Source organism: Homalodisca vitripennis, chromosome 1 (assembly GCF_021130785.1).
Source record: "Homalodisca vitripennis isolate AUS2020 chromosome 1, UT_GWSS_2.1, whole genome shotgun sequence".
NCBI lineage: Eukaryota > Metazoa > Arthropoda > Insecta > Hemiptera > Cicadellidae > Homalodisca > Homalodisca vitripennis.
In genome coordinates this window covers 23,960,223-23,980,127 of record NC_060207.1, presented here as the reverse complement: position 1 = coordinate 23,980,127, position 19,905 = coordinate 23,960,223, and the positions used below count along the sequence as shown (strand labels likewise).

General features: G+C 32.5%; 1 protein-coding gene across 2 annotated transcripts in view; it reads left to right on the top strand.

Moving 5' to 3' along the window:
• The window catches only part of LOC124358265 (proton-coupled amino acid transporter-like protein CG1139), an 80,145-nt gene that overhangs the window by 8,755 nt on the left and 51,485 nt on the right, over window positions 1-19,905 (top strand). Inside the window, exon 1 of one of the 2 annotated variants that reach the window (XM_046810589.1) lies at window positions 7,510-7,555. The exons of the other annotated variant lie outside the window; for it this stretch is intronic. The gene's annotated coding sequence lies outside the window, so the exon portion shown is untranslated. Of the gene's footprint in view, window positions 1-7,509; window positions 7,556-19,905 lie in introns of those variants that run through there. 2 annotated transcript variants of the gene reach the window in all.

The following is a 19,905-nucleotide window of genomic DNA, read 5'->3' as shown; positions in this document are numbered from 1 at the left end:
AAGGCAAAATAAGGATGCAACCTCGGAATGAAAGATAATAAGCTAAAAATGTGCATACGTCTTTATTTTGATGGTATAACACTTACCTCAAAAGTCTCATATAATCACGTGTACGCGTCTTTAGATATTTAAGGTCAAAGTTCACGAAAATCAGTTTTTTGAAAATATCTCGTTTCCCCTACGCTAAATGACTTTGAAGGTGGTAAGAGAAATTGTAGAACGAAACATTCTCTTTAACTTTTGTCTGAAGTAATTTTATGTACGCTCATCCCTTTTTGAGATACAGCGCAAAGAGTAGGGGACCGCTTACCTGTATATAAGATAATGCGAGTCAGCCAGTAGAATACAATAAATAAATGAGTTATATTGTTAATTATTTACTTACTATTATTATTATTACTTAATACTATTATTATTGTTATCATTATTATCATTATTATTACATTTTTATTATTATCATTATTATTACATTTTAATTATTATTTATTATTTAATATTCCATATTTATAGATATTAATTATAAATTATATATTCTCTAAATAATACTTATTTTATTTTTACCAAACATACAATATTAAAGAAATACTTTTCTTCCATATTACTATTATATTACTATGAATATTATACCATATGAATATTATATCATCGATGGTTGATTTCTCTTGCATCGCGTTGTATGGAATAAAGATGATACTATCTCTCATATTTTGAATAAATACGTCAAATATTTACAAACACATTATGGGTTAAGTATCGTTGTTGTATTTGATGGTTACTCAGACTACACTAAGAACATTAAAGCAATGGAACAATTAAGAAGAACTGCTGGTGTTTCAAAATCTTACGAACTCCGCTTTGATGAAACAATGGAGGTGCCAATTAGCCAAGAAAAATTTTTATCGAATTCATCTAATAAAAAAATATTTATAGACATGCTTATCAACAAATTAAAAACTGTTAATATCACTACAAAACAAGCCAGAGATGATGGTGATGTTATCATTGAAGGAACAGCTATTGCAGAGTCTGAACTTTAAAAAAATTACTTCTGTCATTGTAGGAGAAGATATTGATTTGCTAGTTATCTTGATAGGACGTGCTCAATCACAAGTTGAAGAGAATGTTTCGTTCTACAATTTCTCTTACCACCTTCAAAGTCATTTAGCGTAGGGGAAACGAGATATTTTCAAAAAACTGATTTTCGTGAACTTTGACCTTAAATATCTAAAGACGCGTGCACGTGATTATATGAGACTTTTGAGGTAAGTTTTATACCATCAAAATAAAGACGTATACAAATGTTTAGCTTATTATCTTTCATTCCGAGGTTGCATCCTTATTTTACCGGACTACATCAGTTTACAGGACTGATCGAACGAGCCGTTATCTTCATAGTGATAAGATATTTGACTCGGATAGTTTTATTGATAACGGCGTAAAACAGGTTCTTAGTAAACAATGTAGAGTAATGTAAAAAAAAACTGTTTTAGAATTAAATAGTCGTGTACAGGTTTAGGTGTTTGTGCACATAACGGGTTTTGAGCATATTTGAAAACCTCTTTTTATTTAATTAATTAATTAAACAAACAATCTTATTATTAATGTTCCAAATATTGAATACCTTATAGATAATATGTAAGAATTGTGTTTTTATGCAGGTGCCCATAATTGGCTTTGCCTTGATTAAATTTCGAGACTACTCGTTTCTAGGATTAGACAACTATGGTAGGATCTTACATATTACACCATACTGAGAGAATTAGCCTACTTCTATTAGGAACATTATCTGCTGAACGTATTCAATTTTGTTTTATTGCCAAAAGACTTCTAGTTTGATGCAGCTTATAAACATGTCTAAACCAAAATATTAAATAGCCTTAAACTTCAAGAGCGGAGAAGAATTGTATTTTTTTATATTAGTCCATTTTAAAGTTGGTTATTATTGTTCTTGTTTAATTTTATGTAATTTTTTAAATGCTGTCATTTTCACATCATATATGGTTCATCTGATCTTGGAAACGAAAGGGCACACACAGTCTTTACATATTGATGGTAGCGTGGTAAGTGAACTTATTTTGTTATCAGTCTGTAAAATCTATAGTTATCGACAGAAACAAGAAAGGTCAATGTGGTTCAGAATCCACATTCTTAGATCTTCAGTCCATATTCTATATTTTAAAGCGTCAGCAGTAAATTTAATTATGAGTTCGCCAAACAATAAAGATAGGCTGGATTACCATCACAAATCGATGTGGGTATTTGCCAAAGCTAGAAGCTTATCTAAGAAATAATCTCCAGGTCATAAATCGATTCACAAGACTGCTTCCTGCTACTGCCAAAGCTTTAGAAAAGGCCTTCCGTATCTGAGAATGATTTTCGTAGATAACTTAATTGTAGAAATTATAATTGTCGAATAAAATTCATAAAAAAGTATTAAATATAATTGCGTTTCAAATTCGTACTAAGTATTAGCAATTAGTCTTGTTATTTTTTTATTTTGGATTATATTCAGTCTTTCCAAATTATATGAAATACTACTAATACAATTGTGCAAAATCGACTACGTTACAATGGCTGTCTAACCATAATATATGAAGTCAGCACAAATTTCAAAATAAATGTAATTACTAAAAGGATACAATTCCAAAGAGAAGCCTTGAAATTTAGTGAAAAGATCATATATTGGTTACATTTTGAATGGTAGGCCTACGCAGCATTTATAAGACGCATTGTAAATAGCTGACATGTGTGGTAATACGGAGGAATGACCGACAGAACTGGTCCAATAAACAATCAGTACACAGCTCAATTCGGGTCACACGAGTTAGACAAAGCCAAACAATGACAGCAGTCGTGTTCCCAGACAGTGTAAGCACAATTAGACAATTAATTCATGAGTCATTTAGCCGAGATCCGGCGGGAGTTGAGCCTTGAACCTCAAATGCACTCTCCCTAACGCATCTTGCAGCCAAGTACCGTTCCGTGAATCGGCGAGAGGAACCGCGCGGGTAAAAATAGTATCAAAGAAGCTGTGGAGTTTTGGCTGCGACATTCGCACCTGGCGCGTGTCCATTGTGTGGCGAACCCATGATTGACACTCGGAGTAATTGGGTTATACAGAACTCTATGGTTATTTTAAACTCGAAACTTATTTCGCAATCCTACAAATTTAACTTTTGAAAACAATTTTACACATCTTCTGAACTATACAAATCATAATATCACACAAACACAAAAGCAACTAACAGCTATTTGAAGTCAGGTATTTAAAACTTTAAAATATTTGAAGGGGGTCCTTGTAAATATTAAAGTGGATTCTTCATCAATCACATTATAATTCTTACTCTAAACGTGTATAAGGGAAAATCCATTTGCAAATTGTTATTGTTCTCCCCGGGAATCGAACCTGTGACCTCTCGGACAGAGAGTCACAGCCTTACAATTACTCTAAGGGGAAGATCAAATTTTGTTTGTTGCCTGATGAAAACCATAGTTAAAACCGTTAATTTTAGCAGAAATATAAAATATGTGGTATCAATAGTTTTTTAATGTCACATTAAATAACTGTCACGACACTAAAAAAATGAGACAGATAGTCCTATTTTCAATAAAATAGTTTTTATCTCATCTGCTGACATTGTTATTTTCTTCCAAATTTAACGGTTAGTATTTAGTGGTATAATGTATGAATACGGACTTGTGAAAAGAATTATAAATTGGTACTTTCAACTATTTTTATACTTTCTTATTTCGATCCCGACTAAGGCTAGCGCGCATAATACCAGTATCATTTTAGGGGAAATTCCTCTATGATTCTACTCAAAACTATAATTTTGCACGCTACCAAACAATCATATGGGTCTACACCCAAGTAAACAGGGGTGTAAAAAACGGTTCCGGGCAAGAGCCTACAGATTTGTAGACCATTTACAAAAAACTAAAGGCGGCACTTTCCCCCTGCCTGGGTGTTCATATAATAACGGTCGTTGTCTTTCTGCAGACCATAACGGGTGTACAACGGCGCCGGCGCGCCTTCTAAACTACTGCGTTGAATAACCCTACTGTGCCATAGTATAGCAAACTCTCTATCATTACAGGTGATAAAATCCTCAACCATCAGAGAAGCTATCCCACAGCGTGGAATAAAATTCCTTGACGAGTAAAATGTATTTTTAAAACGTCCAACCATATTAAGGAGAATAAGGTATTGTTATTTTTAAAGATTAACCCGTGAAGCACATTTGTTTTAGAAGGTGCAGTACTTTGATATTACACAAACAGTGGAACGCACAAACATTTGGTACTCTTGAGTCCTACCTTTGATATCTTGTTATCTGTTTCGATAAGGTTGAGGAAGGTCTATGTTTTCGTGATAACCCGACGGGACTCCATTATTCGTGTCTAAATGTGGCAACAGTTGATCAGGTCAAGGTCAAACAAGGCTGGAGATATCGACCAGTAGGTCCAACCTCTCTGTCTGACGCGTTTGTTTTGTCACTCCCACTCTGTAACAGAAGATATTCTTAATGCCTGTGCACTGGGACAGGATGAAAATTAAATTTTATGATGCCTTCTGTATGTAATATTCTTATTTTTTTAATGTAAACAAAATTATTTACAAATTAAATTATTAAGTTCTCTCAGTCTTGATAAAGATTTTAACCATAAATTAGGTAAACTTGTTTTTGCGAATTCTCCTCTGGTAGTAATCACTATACTATGACGACAGAGTCTACAATGACATGAATACGACAACAAAAGGGGTTTCTAAGATTGACATGTAATCGATAAGTCAAGGACCAGCTTTATGTGATGAGACAGAATCATTAAGCTGACTTCACTATCGTCCTCAGTATTCTCATGTAATGGATAAATCTATAATATTAAAATATTGGACATGCCATCTTAAAACATTTAACAAATATTTTGTGTGATTAATATTTTAATAGGTTTATTATTATTCCTGTTATTGTATAACACTTAGAAATCAAACGAACTGAAACAATCTATAATGATTGGTTAATCAACTAAATTTTAACAGTAGCGTTTCAAATTTAAATCGAAAATGAAAAATAAAATTTCAACTTGACCCTCTTAATATGATTAGTATATATTATGAGACATCTATTCAAAAGTTGACTATTCAAGTGTTCTAATTTACTGTAATAATTTGAAATTCGAAATAACCATTTCCGGACACGTATTAGTTTCTGAAACATAAGCAAAATCTATACACAAAATGCCTTGCCCAAAATATTAATTATGTCCGAAATATTTGTGTATACATTCTGTAGATGATACACGTGCCATACGAGGTTGGATAAAATATAGCAGAACTTCAAATTCGTTATGGATTTAAAACTTCTCTGTTAGCCTGAGAATTGCTATAGGTTATGGACAAGGATTTACAACTACTTTACTGTGAGCCTTTGAATTAATATACGGCATGGACAAATTTATTATGGATTGACGATGGCTTCATTGTTAGCATACGAATCGCTAAAGGTCATAAACAAATTTATTATGGATTTACAACTACTTCACTGTGAGCCTTTGAATTAATATACGGCATGGACAAATTTATTATGGATTTACGATGGCTTCATTGTTAGCGTACGAATCGCTAAAGGTCATGAACAAATTTATTATGGATTTACAACTACTTCACTGTGAGCCTTTGAATTAATATACGGCATGGACAAATTTATTATGGATTTACGATGGCTTCATTGTTAGCATACGAATCGCTAAAGGTCATGAACAAATTTATTATGGATTTACAACTACTTCACTGTGAGCCTTTGAATTAATATACGGCATGGACAAATTTATTATGGATTGACGATGGCTTCATTGTTAGCATACGAATCGCTAAAGGTCATAAACAAATTTATTATGGATTTACAACTACTTCACTGTGAGCCTTTGAATTAATATACGGCATGGACAAATTTATTATGGATTTACGATGGCTTCATTGTTAGCATACGAATCGCTAAAGGTCATGAACAAATTTATTATGGATTTACAACTACTTCACTGTGAGCCTTTGAATTAATATACGGCATGGACAAATTTATTATGGATTGACGATGGCTTCATTGTTAGCATACGAATCGCTAAAGGTCATGAACAAATTTATTATGGATTTACAACTACTTCACTGTGAGCCTTTGAATTAATATACGGCATGGACAAATTTATTATGGATTGACGATGGCTTCATTGTTAGCATACGAATCGCTAAAGGTCATGAACAAATAAATGTATTATGGATTTACAACTACTTCACTGTGAGCCTTTGAATTAATATACGGCATGGACAAATTTATTATGGATTTACGATGGCTTCATTGTTAGCATACGAATCGCTAAAGGTCATGAACAAATAAATGTATTATGGATTTACAACTACTTCAATGTGAGCTTTTGAATTAATATACGGCATGGACAAATTTACTACGGATTTACGGATTTACAAAGATTTCACGGATGTTAGCCTAATAAATGTCAGGGCCAAATTTAATATGCTACACTAAAATGCAACTTCTTCAAAAGGTTCGTTACTTTACCGCTTATGTGAGGTATAACGAAATAATTTGTAATAAAAGTTATATATTTAACCAGTATTGGCGGATGGTACTAATAATTTAATAATTTCAAACTTTTTATAAGTTTACTTTACGTGGTTTTAATGAGGGAAACATAGTTGCTTAGTGAAACATCAGCACTTTGCAAGATTGGTTTATCGACTTACATTCCCGCTCGATTGAGTCAGAAACACCCCACCAATGTCACCCTCCCTTTACCGCCCACTCACCCCCCCCCCCATCGTATATTCTGCTTACTCGCCTGAGCTGATGTGCGTCACACCAGGAAAGCGCAACTTCCCCAGGATCCAAGCAATTTGATCTACTAAACTAGCAAGCCACTTTTTCATTACAAATAGTTTAATGCTAGATAGATACTAAATTTAATGTTTTAAATATTTCTTTAATTGATTCCATATTTGTTTTTTTTTTTTTCAGATCATAAACACCGCAGTGATAACTTGTAATTTTGTAAATTGTACGTTTCTTTGTTACTCTGACATCTTGTCTGTTTATAATCAACCTTTTTTAACTCATCAAAAATTTATTCTTAAATTACAATCTTAAGGTGTTAAAATTTTAAGAAAAGTCTATGACTCTTACTGGTGTTTAAACATTTGAAATTTTCGCTTCGGTATGAGTGTAAGATTCTTTAATGATTTACTTGTTTCAAACTAAAAATGTAATTAGACATTACTTATGTAGAGTAAGTTACATGTATTGAAGAATCGTCAAAATTATGGTATTGTCAAATGTTAAATGTCCGAAATTATGTTGTCTCATCCAAAGAGAATTATTCAGTTCACGGCCGAATGCATCAAGGGATTCATTGCGATCCTATTAATGCGCAGATCTGTTTGTCATGCCATAACACAGATTTAGTCTAAAGCTGGTATGTAGTCAAGTGACATTGTGAATCCAACTGGTATAGCGTAGGGTATACACATCTTTACGCTACTGTGAGAGTAAGTTTAAACATTACAGTTATTACAATACATTATTACATTACCTTAAATGCAGACGTGAAACTTGAGTCTGTAATTGGCAATTAACATGAATAAATAATCATTTTTGAGCAGTGAATTGAGGTAACAGGTCCCAAATGTTTCTGCAATACGATAATAATATATTTAAGATTGCACCTCAAAAGTTGACTTTTTGAATGTACATATGAAGCTTAATTTTATTTAATATAAGGACCAGACGAACGTAATGAAAATCTTACAAACCAATCCACCAGTGATTTTATCAAATGTGTTGGTGTCACTGTAAAATTATTTAATGATTGTTCTCAGTGTTTCTTCAATTTGTTAACATTTTGAAAATTTTTCACGAAAGGGACACCCTGATCACCTAGTGGTATAAAATATACTTAACGACCTGTTCTTATACCTACCAAGTATACAGATAAAAATACATACAAATCGGTAGGTCGTTTCGGAGGAGTACAACCACAAACACCGTGACACGAGATTTGTATATGTACTATATGATATACCAGTCATAGCAATAATTAAGGAAATTTTAATTTTTAATATTAAAACGAGGTGTAGATGTCTCACTCCTCATTTGAATATATATATATATATATATATATATATATATATATATATATACATATATATAATATATACATTTTATATATATAACTTATAAAATAATATAATATATTTTTTATGCATATATATTGTTTGTATGTAAAAATGCCAATTAATTTGCAAGTAAAGTAAGGTAGCTTTTCAAATCATTTGTTTTTTTACTAGGCAAATGTTGTTAATATAGTCACGTGGCACGTCATTTTGGTATAAATTAATTTAATCACCTTATTTTAAAAAGTTGAGAAAGTAACAATATCACAGGATACGTTCAAATTATACAAACAGTAACATACTCGTATTGATACATCGGTAAAAATAACAATTCAATTTTTATATACTTTTTCAAAAGACATTTTTGGAGAGTAGGCCAATTTTAGTAAATATGGTCAAATGGATGTGATTTTTACGTAATAGCATATTAGGGTTTAGCTCGGTTTTTATTGTATTTGTAATCTTCAATACTTCATTTTACACAAGTTCCATGTTTTTTGTACCATATTTGCTATTACCTTATTGTGATAAATGCTTTTGAAAAGGCTTAAATGCCTGTAATTATTGGAGGTCAAATTCATTTTCAGATTGATGGTTGATGGTGTCGAACTTCAAGAGTTCACTACAACTCGTGTTTTATTGTTTAATACTATCGTAACTTAGGATTTCCAAAACTATTTTAGGATATTAACGTTGGTTTGCGATATTCCAATTCGAATCAATTATGGACACTTCAGTTAACTTTTGATTTCCAAAACTATTTTAGGAGGTTAACTTTGGTTAAACATATTCCAATATCGAATTAATTATGTCCACTTCAGTGAACTTAATAAAAGTATAATCTAGATATATATATAAATTGTACATAGAGAAGACAAGCGATACCATCAGTTGTGACGCAAATAATTTAACTACTAGCGGACTCAAGCGGAATTGCGACGGAACTGAGCTTTGAACCGTTCTAATCGTCGACACTAGCGCGATCTTTGGTTCATCGAGTTACATATACTTGGCTTCCTTGTGTACAAAGTGTAGAAACAAATTCCACCCACAGCGTCTTCTATCTATATTCAAGAACACATAGTTAATAGTTGTGGCACATTTTAATTGGTCCACTTGTATAGTAAAGACCCATAAAAGGCATATGATTGTATCTCCTTAAAAGGTTAGTATCTTCAATATTTTGCCAAAGAATTAATTGCGCTGTACAAGCACTGCTGCAGTTTGACAAACTGTATTAGCTTGTTTTGTACGACCGGAGTAATGATTTTCCTGTGTCTTCTGCTATATCAATCTTTGCATTTAGTTTTGGAAGGTTACCCCCAAGTAATTTTGGCTCTCAAAACCTGAATTGAGAAAACAAACTCCAAATACTTTCACCATTGTATTAAAAATCACAATAGCCAATACTTATTATATTTTAATAGGCCTTTCGGCAGCCTATCACTAAGACTGTCACACTTCACAAAAGTAAACACAACCTTTGATGAAGACGCCCTTGCTGTCGATAGGCCTCACAAAATAATAAGTTTTTATTATCGGTTGTTGTGGTTTTTAAATATAGTGATTATATGTATTACACGATAAAACGTCAAATGAATGTATTTGTTTGTTCACAAATTGGTTTATTCTACGAGTTTCTGGTATCCATTAATGTTACCAATAAGACCAATGTGAAAATCTTCGCTGAAGCTCAACCATATTCCGTGGTTCAACATACACCATCATCAAAATCGATGTTGAAGTGGAGCTTCATGCAAAATTTAAAGTCTATAGGTCAGCATTTTCGTGAGATATCGTGCAGACAGACATACAGAAGTGAATTTTTCTACCACCCGAGTGATAGATAGGCTTCGATAGAACTCAGCCAATAAGGTACTATCAGGAGAACGTTTTGTTACAAATTGTCAGTTTATAAATTTCATAAATCTGTTGCCTTGAGAACGTGTGAAAAATTATGGCTTTAGTATGTATTTAAGAGATAACTAAATCATCATAAATGTAAGATAACCATTGTGAAAATGAGGTACCCAACACCGAAACATTTATGAGGGGACTAATGAATTTAACTACCTGTATTTTTATTTAGTGGTGTTTTTACCATTTTTCGACGTGGAAGCATCAGTTGCAAGAAAATCGTCAATCTTCTATGCTATTTTCAACACAAAGACCCAGTGCCAAACTCTGACAGAGGTCCACATCACAATTCTCTTCTGTCCATCAGCAATGTCTCAGTCGCTCTCTTGGCGTGCTATGACGTCTTCCTACAATCGACCCAGTGTTTTGGTTGTTGTGTCTATTAATAGCGCTATATCTCCACTATATTTTCTATGTCCCAGATGCCAAACGCACCCGTGTCACCAACGTCGTAGGAAAAGAGAATGGTATCTCAGATATATCTGAAATACATATCTGTGAAAGACCTGATCTCTAATCAATGCACCTGTTTTGTGAAGTGACTATGGTTTGTGCTTATTCTGACCTCAATGGACTCGTATGTTTTTTAAATGTTTTCACACGTCTTGTTGGATATTTTTATTTTTTAAACATATAACAACGACAAATGCTCGAAACCTTATATCCTTTTAGATTCTCCATCGTCAATAACGAAACAACCTTAAACAAAAGAAATTCCTGATAATATGTAAATGTGTAATACAATTTCTAGTGCATAGTAAAGAATTGTTTATGTTTAAACTGTACAATTGATTAGTAAATTTCATTTATTATTTTTTGCAACTTTCTAGTGTAATATCTGACGACTTAAATTTTGGCAACCTAGAACTGTCTGATAACTTCACACATACCTATATTAAATCATATAAATGTATGGTCAAAATGAAAGTAAAAAATTATGTTTTTGTTTTTGATGCCAAAAGATAAATAAGTATTTAATTAATTAAAAACTAAACTATTGAATTGAATTATACTGTAAAATAATAATCTTGGCTGTTATGAAAAATTAATGTATACAGTTTAACATCGTTATTACTGATAACAAATAACTAAACTATTTGAGATAAATTTCCATCTTATGGTACGAGAAAATCGGAAATTCTACGTAAAATCTTCAAATGAAATAAAACTGAAAAAATATGAGTCCCGTGTAAAAGACTCAAATAAAATAATTTGGTCTAATGTAGAAAATTGAATAAAAATAACAATAAGACAGGTGGACGAATTCAAGACCTCAGAATGAAGAGAAGATGCGAGGTGAAATGTCCTGTATAAAATCAAGCAAGACTGTGTGCACACAAACCTGAATCAAAATCAAATCACTCACTGTCCACAACCTAGTAGTCTAAATATACTGGAAAATAACTTGACATTATTCAGTATACTGTAAGAATAAAGATACCCTAAAGACAAACTGAGTTTCTGACTTGAAGTTTGAAGGACAAGTCAAATATTCCAGTAGAACTCACCACTATTCTGTTCACAAGTCGATTGAACACAGGGCAAAGAAAGATAAGCTATCTCCAGCACCCATTCCTCCGTCTTATCTTATCTCACAATGGAGAACCTTACTCGTTAAGTATTGTTGTTTTATATTTTAATAAAATAACAAGTTTTAAAGATATATTTTGAATTAATTAGATATATAACGTAATTTTATAAAATAAAATAAAGTATTTTTGCCGATGGTTAAAGAAAATCGTATTTACTTACACAACTCAACTATTCATGTACGTTTTTAGGCTAATTTTAGAATGCTCAAACAATAAATAATTTGAAATGAACTATGTATTAACCTTATATACTTTACACTTCTTAAGTCCTATTTTAAGGCAGGAGTAGAGAAATTAAAAATAATCCACTGCGTCTCCTTCCAACACCCTATGTGTTTACTATTCGTTAAGTGTGTATAACATGAATTTGATATCTTTCAACGAAAACACTGTATTTGCCCACAGCCACGAAATGTGCTAAGGAGAGTAAAAAATTACAGTTATTTTACCGCTATCACATTTAAATGTTGACCTTAGTATTTCTTAGAAGCTGAAATTTCAAGTTGGTTAGTTATGGTGTAGAATTGAAGAGGACATGAGGAGTTTTGCCAGTGAGATGACAGTTATGAGGACACTATAGGCCAGCTTCAGTCTGACATATGGAGCAACATCTGGCACTGGTACGTTGGCAAGAGGAGGAGCCAACGCCAGCATATGCAATACTGTATATTCACTTCGCTCGTTATTCTGTTCAACTGTCTAGTATAGGGGTACCAGTAAAACTATCGGGAGCTCCTTCCATCCTTCCAAGTGGAAAGGTAGCAAATCTTAAGCTTTTACACTGTAACAAGAATGCTGTACTCGAAAGTTCTTTATAAAAGACAAGGCTTTTTTTAAATAAGTTAGTAAAGTTATGAAGGATCCGTTTTAACAGCCAAAAGGTGTCAGTACCACAAAACTACAAAAATATCACCAATTTAAAGTTGAGAATGGAATTTAGACAAAAGATTTCTCATATGGGCGGCGAATTTTAGATAAAAAAGTGCCCCAAATAATTAATTGAAAATGGATCAAATATCGGTATCACGTAAAATATTTTATCACATTTAAGAACTGTTTGAAATAATAACACTATTTCTATATATTTCTATGGACACACCACAGTTGTAAACCGAATCTAGCAAAATAAAAACTCCAAGTCATGTTTAAACATGAATTTAAAACAGAACTAGCTGTTTCCCGCGGCTTCGCACGCGTCTCTTAAGCTTTGCCCGTATATTTCTTTGCCTTCAAATAGTGTTTGGATATTTTAATATACGTAACTACTGTGTTGTAATTGCAATTTATAATGTGCAGGCGCTTTGATAACTTTTATATCTTGCAGTACAGCCTGGTGGTTAGTTACATCAATGGGCATTGCGTATAAACCTTCTACATAGAAAAATACAAATTTTCATAGTGATCGGTCCAATAGTTTCTGAGTCTATAAAGGACAAACACACAAACATTCATTTTTATATATTATGATTGCAGAAACAGTTTTAAACAAAATTTGTCGTTTCTCTTAAGCTTACTCTATGCTTTAAAACTATAAGTGTAAAGAAATTTATATATAAATATATTTTTTGTCGCATTATATATGTTTACAAAGAACAGCTGATTAAAAATTTGAAAAGACTCTTTCACTTAATAACATATGTTTGCTGCAATGCATTTCTTACGGGTATTTCTGTAACCAGTGGGGCGGAATCCTGAATCGGGAAAGGGATAAAAAGTATCCTATAACCTTCTACAGATCAAGACGAACAAATTAAAAAAAAAAATTAGGCGAATCCGTCCAGCCGTTTGTGAGTGATGCTGTTACACACGAACAGTTTCATTTTTATATATATAGATATGTAGCCCTCAATATTAGGCTATTCATTGTAAACGACAATAACTATGGCACAAAACATCTCTATTTACTGTATGACTATTGTCAACTTATTGTCAACAAGCCGCAATGGGAATATATTTGAATCCCCAGATATATTTGTAAATAAACTAATAATAACGTAATAAATGCAAATTTCTAATATCCCCTAGGCAATATCGCATGGCAAAGAATAGTTCTTGGAGGACAACGCCTGTAGAGCATAAATTATGGTTTAGATATATCAAACAAGCAGTTCATATTTTTATGATAGAGGAATTTTAATGAATAAATAATAATCAAACAGACGAAACAGATCAGTGGTGTGTAAAGTGAAGCCATGACAGATTTAGTAGGAGTGTTATAGGAACAGCGTTCTTAATTCTGCACACAACAAAGATGCAAAGAAACCGTGAAGCTAACAAGTTCTAAAATATTATTGGAAGAAGAGAGTAACGATTCTGCATGATTTAGCATGAAAGCGATGTAATCCGTATACAACCAGATAAAATCACATACAAAAAGGTCTAGGTATAATGGAAGTCTGACAACTTCATGATGGTTAAAATGATTTAGATTAGTAAATAGATCAATTTAATTGATAAATAATATAAAACTGTCAAAACTGCAGCATGAAGCATACATACATTCCGGGATTGCTATATTATTCCAAAATCATTCGGTAGTAGTATTTATTTCTAGGTGAAGTAAACTGTTTTAACCGTGAACTCACTGTGAAAATTAACTTCAACATAGATAATAATTGCTAAATATTTCTGTATATTAAAAAATTGCATGGGCTGATTGATATAACGTGAAATTTAAAGCATCTTTTATTTCCGTATACAGTACCAAGTTGGGTTCGAATTTAGCTACATGGACAGGGAACAAAAAGTCAGAATTAAATTATAAATATTAAGTATTTTAGGAAGATGTTCTTTTTATTATATAAATAATAATGGTATATGGATGCATTAAAACTTTCTAGGTTAGTAATTTCTATCGCTCTCACTATTTCCATTTGAAAATCTGAATTCAGCATGGGCTTGAATGAATATAGCACTGTGGAAAGGCTGTGAACATTTCCACACGTGTCTCGTTCAGATACAAGCTGGACTACAGATGCTGCCCAAAAAAATGCACTCAGGAATGTAAGAAATGCTCATTCACTAAAAGCTGTAGTAACTACTTAATTGAATGTTCCATTCACAAATATTATCGTGAAAATTTATAAGATGTGGGCTTCACTTTGTAAGAAATAAACCACGATGGAATAGCAATAATATTGGTATCCTCTGCAATTAAATGTTATCTGCATTTGTGTACCAGATACGAGTAAGCTGCACCACATGTCACGTAACAGGTTTCCCAGGATTGCATGCAAAATTATACGCCTATTGCTCATTTCATTACGCTACATATATGGTAATATGTCACATGTTAAAATCCTATATGATTATACTCAGTGTGTGTGTATATTTATTCTTTCTGCGATTTTGCTCGTTGTCACTATGGTTGCCAATATCAGCAAAGTGAAAATGTTCGATAAGGCTCTCCCAAATTCAATGGAATGACTTGCTCGATGTTGCCTATATAGAAATGAAGAACCATTGAAAAATGTAAGTGTATATGCCAGTTATCTCTAGCGATATCGTACAGACAGACAGACACAAATTACATTTTTCCCGCCCCGAGAGTGCTTCACTGACGCTCAGCCAATAATAATAATCCACAGGGAAGGACCATGGAAAGCAATGTGATGTGGTATTTATACAACATAAACCCGTATTGCCTTTCATGTTGCAAGATTATGATCACTATCAATGAAAGTCTACATTAAATTAAATAATATTATTCAATGTTACCCCCACAGGGTTTACTTCCGGCCGGTTTATACCTTCAAGTTGAACCCACACTGGCCAATGAAAAAGCAGATTTGTCATTTTATTGTTATTTATTTATGTAACCAACGTCAATGTGTTTAAAAATAATACATATACACATAGAGAAACAATATAATTTTATTTAAAATACAAGACGAATAAACAATGCAAAAACAGGAGGATCCACATATTTATTTACCATAGACAAATAATTTGTAAAGTGTCTAACAAAAAAACAATTAAATAAACTATGAATAAATAACAATGAATAGTATAACATCAAATAAATGTGGCAATGATAATAATTTAAATTAATAATAATGTATAATTATCATTAGTGTTTAGTTATGAGTATGTTGTAACTTGATAAGTTATTTTTACATAGTTTCTGGAATATAAGAAATGCATTGTGACATAGATGAAACAAAATAAGCAAATTTGCTAGGGGTGCTTGGATTCATTTTCTATATATTCCAGGAATGAACTACCATTTGTCTTTATCAAGTATCGGATGACCAAGGATCTCCCTGCAATATTTTCTAGTCATATTGGTATCATTGGTTACAAAGTATGTTTTTAAAATAAAAAAAAATAAAATAAAAAAAAAAAAATAAAAAAAAAACGCCCAATCTAAGAGTAAAATAGGCCCTTATAAAGCGTACGTATTAGTCAGGACCCCGAGAGCTAAATTGCATTGAATAGCATACAACCTGGCTTTCTTAAAAACAAAAGTGAAATTTCCCCCTCGAAAGAAATAGTTTGTCAGCCGTGCTAAATCTAGTGGACGTCGAAAAGGGTTAAAAATATGAAAATACAAGTTTTCTCAGATATTTTTCGTAGCTTGACACGCTTAAACTCAACCTCCAGAGGTGACATATTCTACTATTTTTGTGTCTGAGGAAACAATTACCATCATGGTCAATTTATATGTTTTGAATTTTAATTTTGAATCGAAGTTATAAAATCATGCGGTAGCCTACATGTATGTAAATTTAACTGACTCACTTATTGTTATCTACATCTTTATAGAGGGAAATATTATTAATAAATAGACGCTTGCGTGAAGAAAGTTCATTCACTTTGAACATGAATGCAAGCTGCCAGAAGGGCACGTGAAACCATGTTCGAACAGTTGTTCAACTCGTGTTCCACTATACAGTAGAGTAAGTTATTTAAGGCTACGTTTTTGTTACTATTCTCGACTATTTAAACATGCCTGGGTCCAAAAACGTATTGCTTTTGGCACTGTGGCCAAGTAAATGAAATGACACTGTTGTACCTTTTTACCTCCAACCGGTTTAGCAATCACACCTAGAAACGGCGCTTCTTCGTCTATAATTATATTTCATTTTAACGAAATGTGAAAAACATTTTGCTCTTATTTAAAAAAAGTAGAATTTCACTGGAATAAATTCACTAGAATCATTTACCGTGAAAAACTTGCATTTCAAGTTGACCTTAATGTATTTTTTTTTTGTATGTTACTATCAAAATTTCAAGAACGAGGTGAATGTAATTTCTGATTTGTTGTCAATATCCAATTAAACATACAAATTAACTGTCGAATTTGTCTTCCATAATATTAACCCTGACATATCAGACAATAAGTTCAGCCAACTATTGAAGGAAGTACAAATCCAATTCAATAGGAAACCTTCGCTATTACTCTTTCCATCCGACCAACATAATTCTATAAAAGGATTTGGTAATAAAAAAGAGCGTATTTGTATCAAAATCTTTTTTAGTTTGGCTTTTAAATTGTGATGTAGATTAAAACAAAATTAAACTTTGCGCTCCCACATTACTATGAACGAAAACAGTTTTACATCTGTGACAAAGCGTTATAGAATGCTGCTGCATTCTAACTAGAGCAGGCCGCACCAAAATAGTCCTATGACATTTGATGCGGTGTTGCCATATCGCTGCTGAATATCAGTTGTTCCCTGATGTTGAGACGGATCAGTAATTTTGCATACATATAAACTTGGCAACAGTGAAGGAAACAGGATTTACCGGACATTTGCCATCGTTCAGTGATACAAAAAATCAGTAACACTACGTTTCGAGATCTGCAATCTGATCTCTTCTTCAGGTCAATAACTAACCTAACACGTAATTACAAACTAGGTTAAAATAAATAAATCATACCAGAGCGTTGTGACACGCGTAAGTCAGGAATCACAACCACCATGTTGTGTGTCAACTTCACTAACACTAAAACATTCACTTAATAAAAAACTAAACACAACACACATTATTAAAACCGGACTACAGAATACAGGTCACAATAGGTCTGCATTCGTCGACCAACCACCTACGACTGACCAGAGGCCAATAGCAAAATCAACAACAGCGTTCGGTACGGGTTGTAGAGAGCTGATTGAAACGTTAAAGCCACCATCAGACTATTTTGGCAAGGGCTGCTCTAGTCGTATTTTCTCAGCAACGTGCATGACTGAATTTCAAATTTTATTTTTTTCTTCTTCTGATATCGAAAATGTCCAATAATATAAACAGCACTTGTATTTTCTATACAATGAAAGCCACAACAGGGATTCGAGTCGGGTGCCATGTTGGAAGAAATAATAAAAAGTATAATGCACCACTATAATGCATTGTTGGGGAATTGTGGGGAACGTGTTGGGCTCCTGTATTGTTGAGTACTGTACGTGTTGGGCTATGCGTAATTTCGGCAGTTACATAATTAATAACTATTCCTGTCGGTTCTATATTAAAAGATAAAATAAGTACGACCACTGCATGTATTGTTGAGGACTGTTACGTGTGGGGCTCAGCGTAATTTCGGCAGCTACGTAATTACCAAGAATTCCTGTCGGGTTCCATATTATAAGATAAAATTAATACCAAGTATGACCACTACATTTTTTGTTGGGGACTGTTACGTGAAATTTCGGCAGCTACGTAATTACCAAGAATTCCTGTCGGGTTCCATATTATAAGATAAAATTAATACCAAGTATGACCACTACATTTTTTGTTGGGGACTGTTACGTGAAATTTCGGCAGCTACGTAATTACCAAGAATTCCTGTCGGGTTCCATATTATAAGATAAAATTAATACCAAGTATGACCACTACATGTTTGTTGGGGACTGTTACGTGAAATTTCGGCAGCTACGTAATTACCAAGAATTCCTGTCGGGTTCCATATTATAAGATAAAATTAATACCAAGTATGACCACTACATGTTTGTTGGGGACTGTTACGTGAAATTTCGGCAGCTACGTAATTACCAATTATTGTATTGTTAAACAACTAAAGTGGACATTCATTGATAACGAATTCAAGCAAAAAAACTTCAATGTACTTGTTTTGTTCTGGGTAATAATGACACGATGTGGCACAGTAAAATTTATGTAACAAAGTTGTATTATCTCTACATGCTAAACCCATAAATGGACGCTCCTCACACACGGCTTAGTATCGCTTGGAGATAAGTTAAATGTTATAACATGTCCATCCTAGGCCACGCTGTACCGGTGTAGGCCTACATGAACTGTCACTTTATTTGGTTCTGAGCAGTGATAAGCCGAAATTTATAGATTAAAAAAACACAAACACGTTGTTACATAAACTGTACAATAGTAATATAGGTCTACATGCACATAAGGTTGACACGGTGTTATTTATTAATTTATTTTGTAAAAAATAGTGTATTATTATAGATATTTATTTTTTTATATTTTCATGCTATTGCTTCATTTTTTAACTGTTGTTATGTTATTTTTATCCAATTATTTATCATTAAGTTACACATTTTCTATTATTTACTGCTGTTATTGCTATTCAAATTATTTATTTCAGATCGTTGTTATTAAATTATTTACTATTATATTGTTGTTACTGTATATATTATTTATTTTTAATACGTTGTTGATATGTTATTATTATTACAACATCTACATTTAAATTATTATTATTACTATGCTATTAATTCAAATTATTCTGGTACTATAATCATAGTTATGTTTAAATTCTTTACTCTTTATTATTCTATTCAGCTTTTTCTACCAATTTTTGCAATCTTTGGATGTAATGGGTTTACCGTGAATAAATAAATAAACAAAGTTCCAGTTCACAAGTTGAGATACACACACATATATATATTTACATACACACATACAGAAACAGATATATACTCATGTACACCTTTAAGATAAATAAGAAAGAGTGATGATTGTGAGATGGGCTAGTGAGGTGAACATTGTATTTCTTTATAATCTATCCAATTAACACGTTTTCCCAATTAAACGAAGTTTTCCAGTTTTACGAGGAGACCGAACAACTAAGTTGTGCAATCAGCTTTTTAAAATGTCATAGTCAAAACAAGAATACAATTTTCATTCCATTATAGAATGTCTAATTTTGTAGCAGAAAGATAAAATGTCAGTAAAATATAAACAATTTAAATTAAAGTTATCAGCTTATAAGCGGACCACGAAATCCTTTCCCATTGTGCT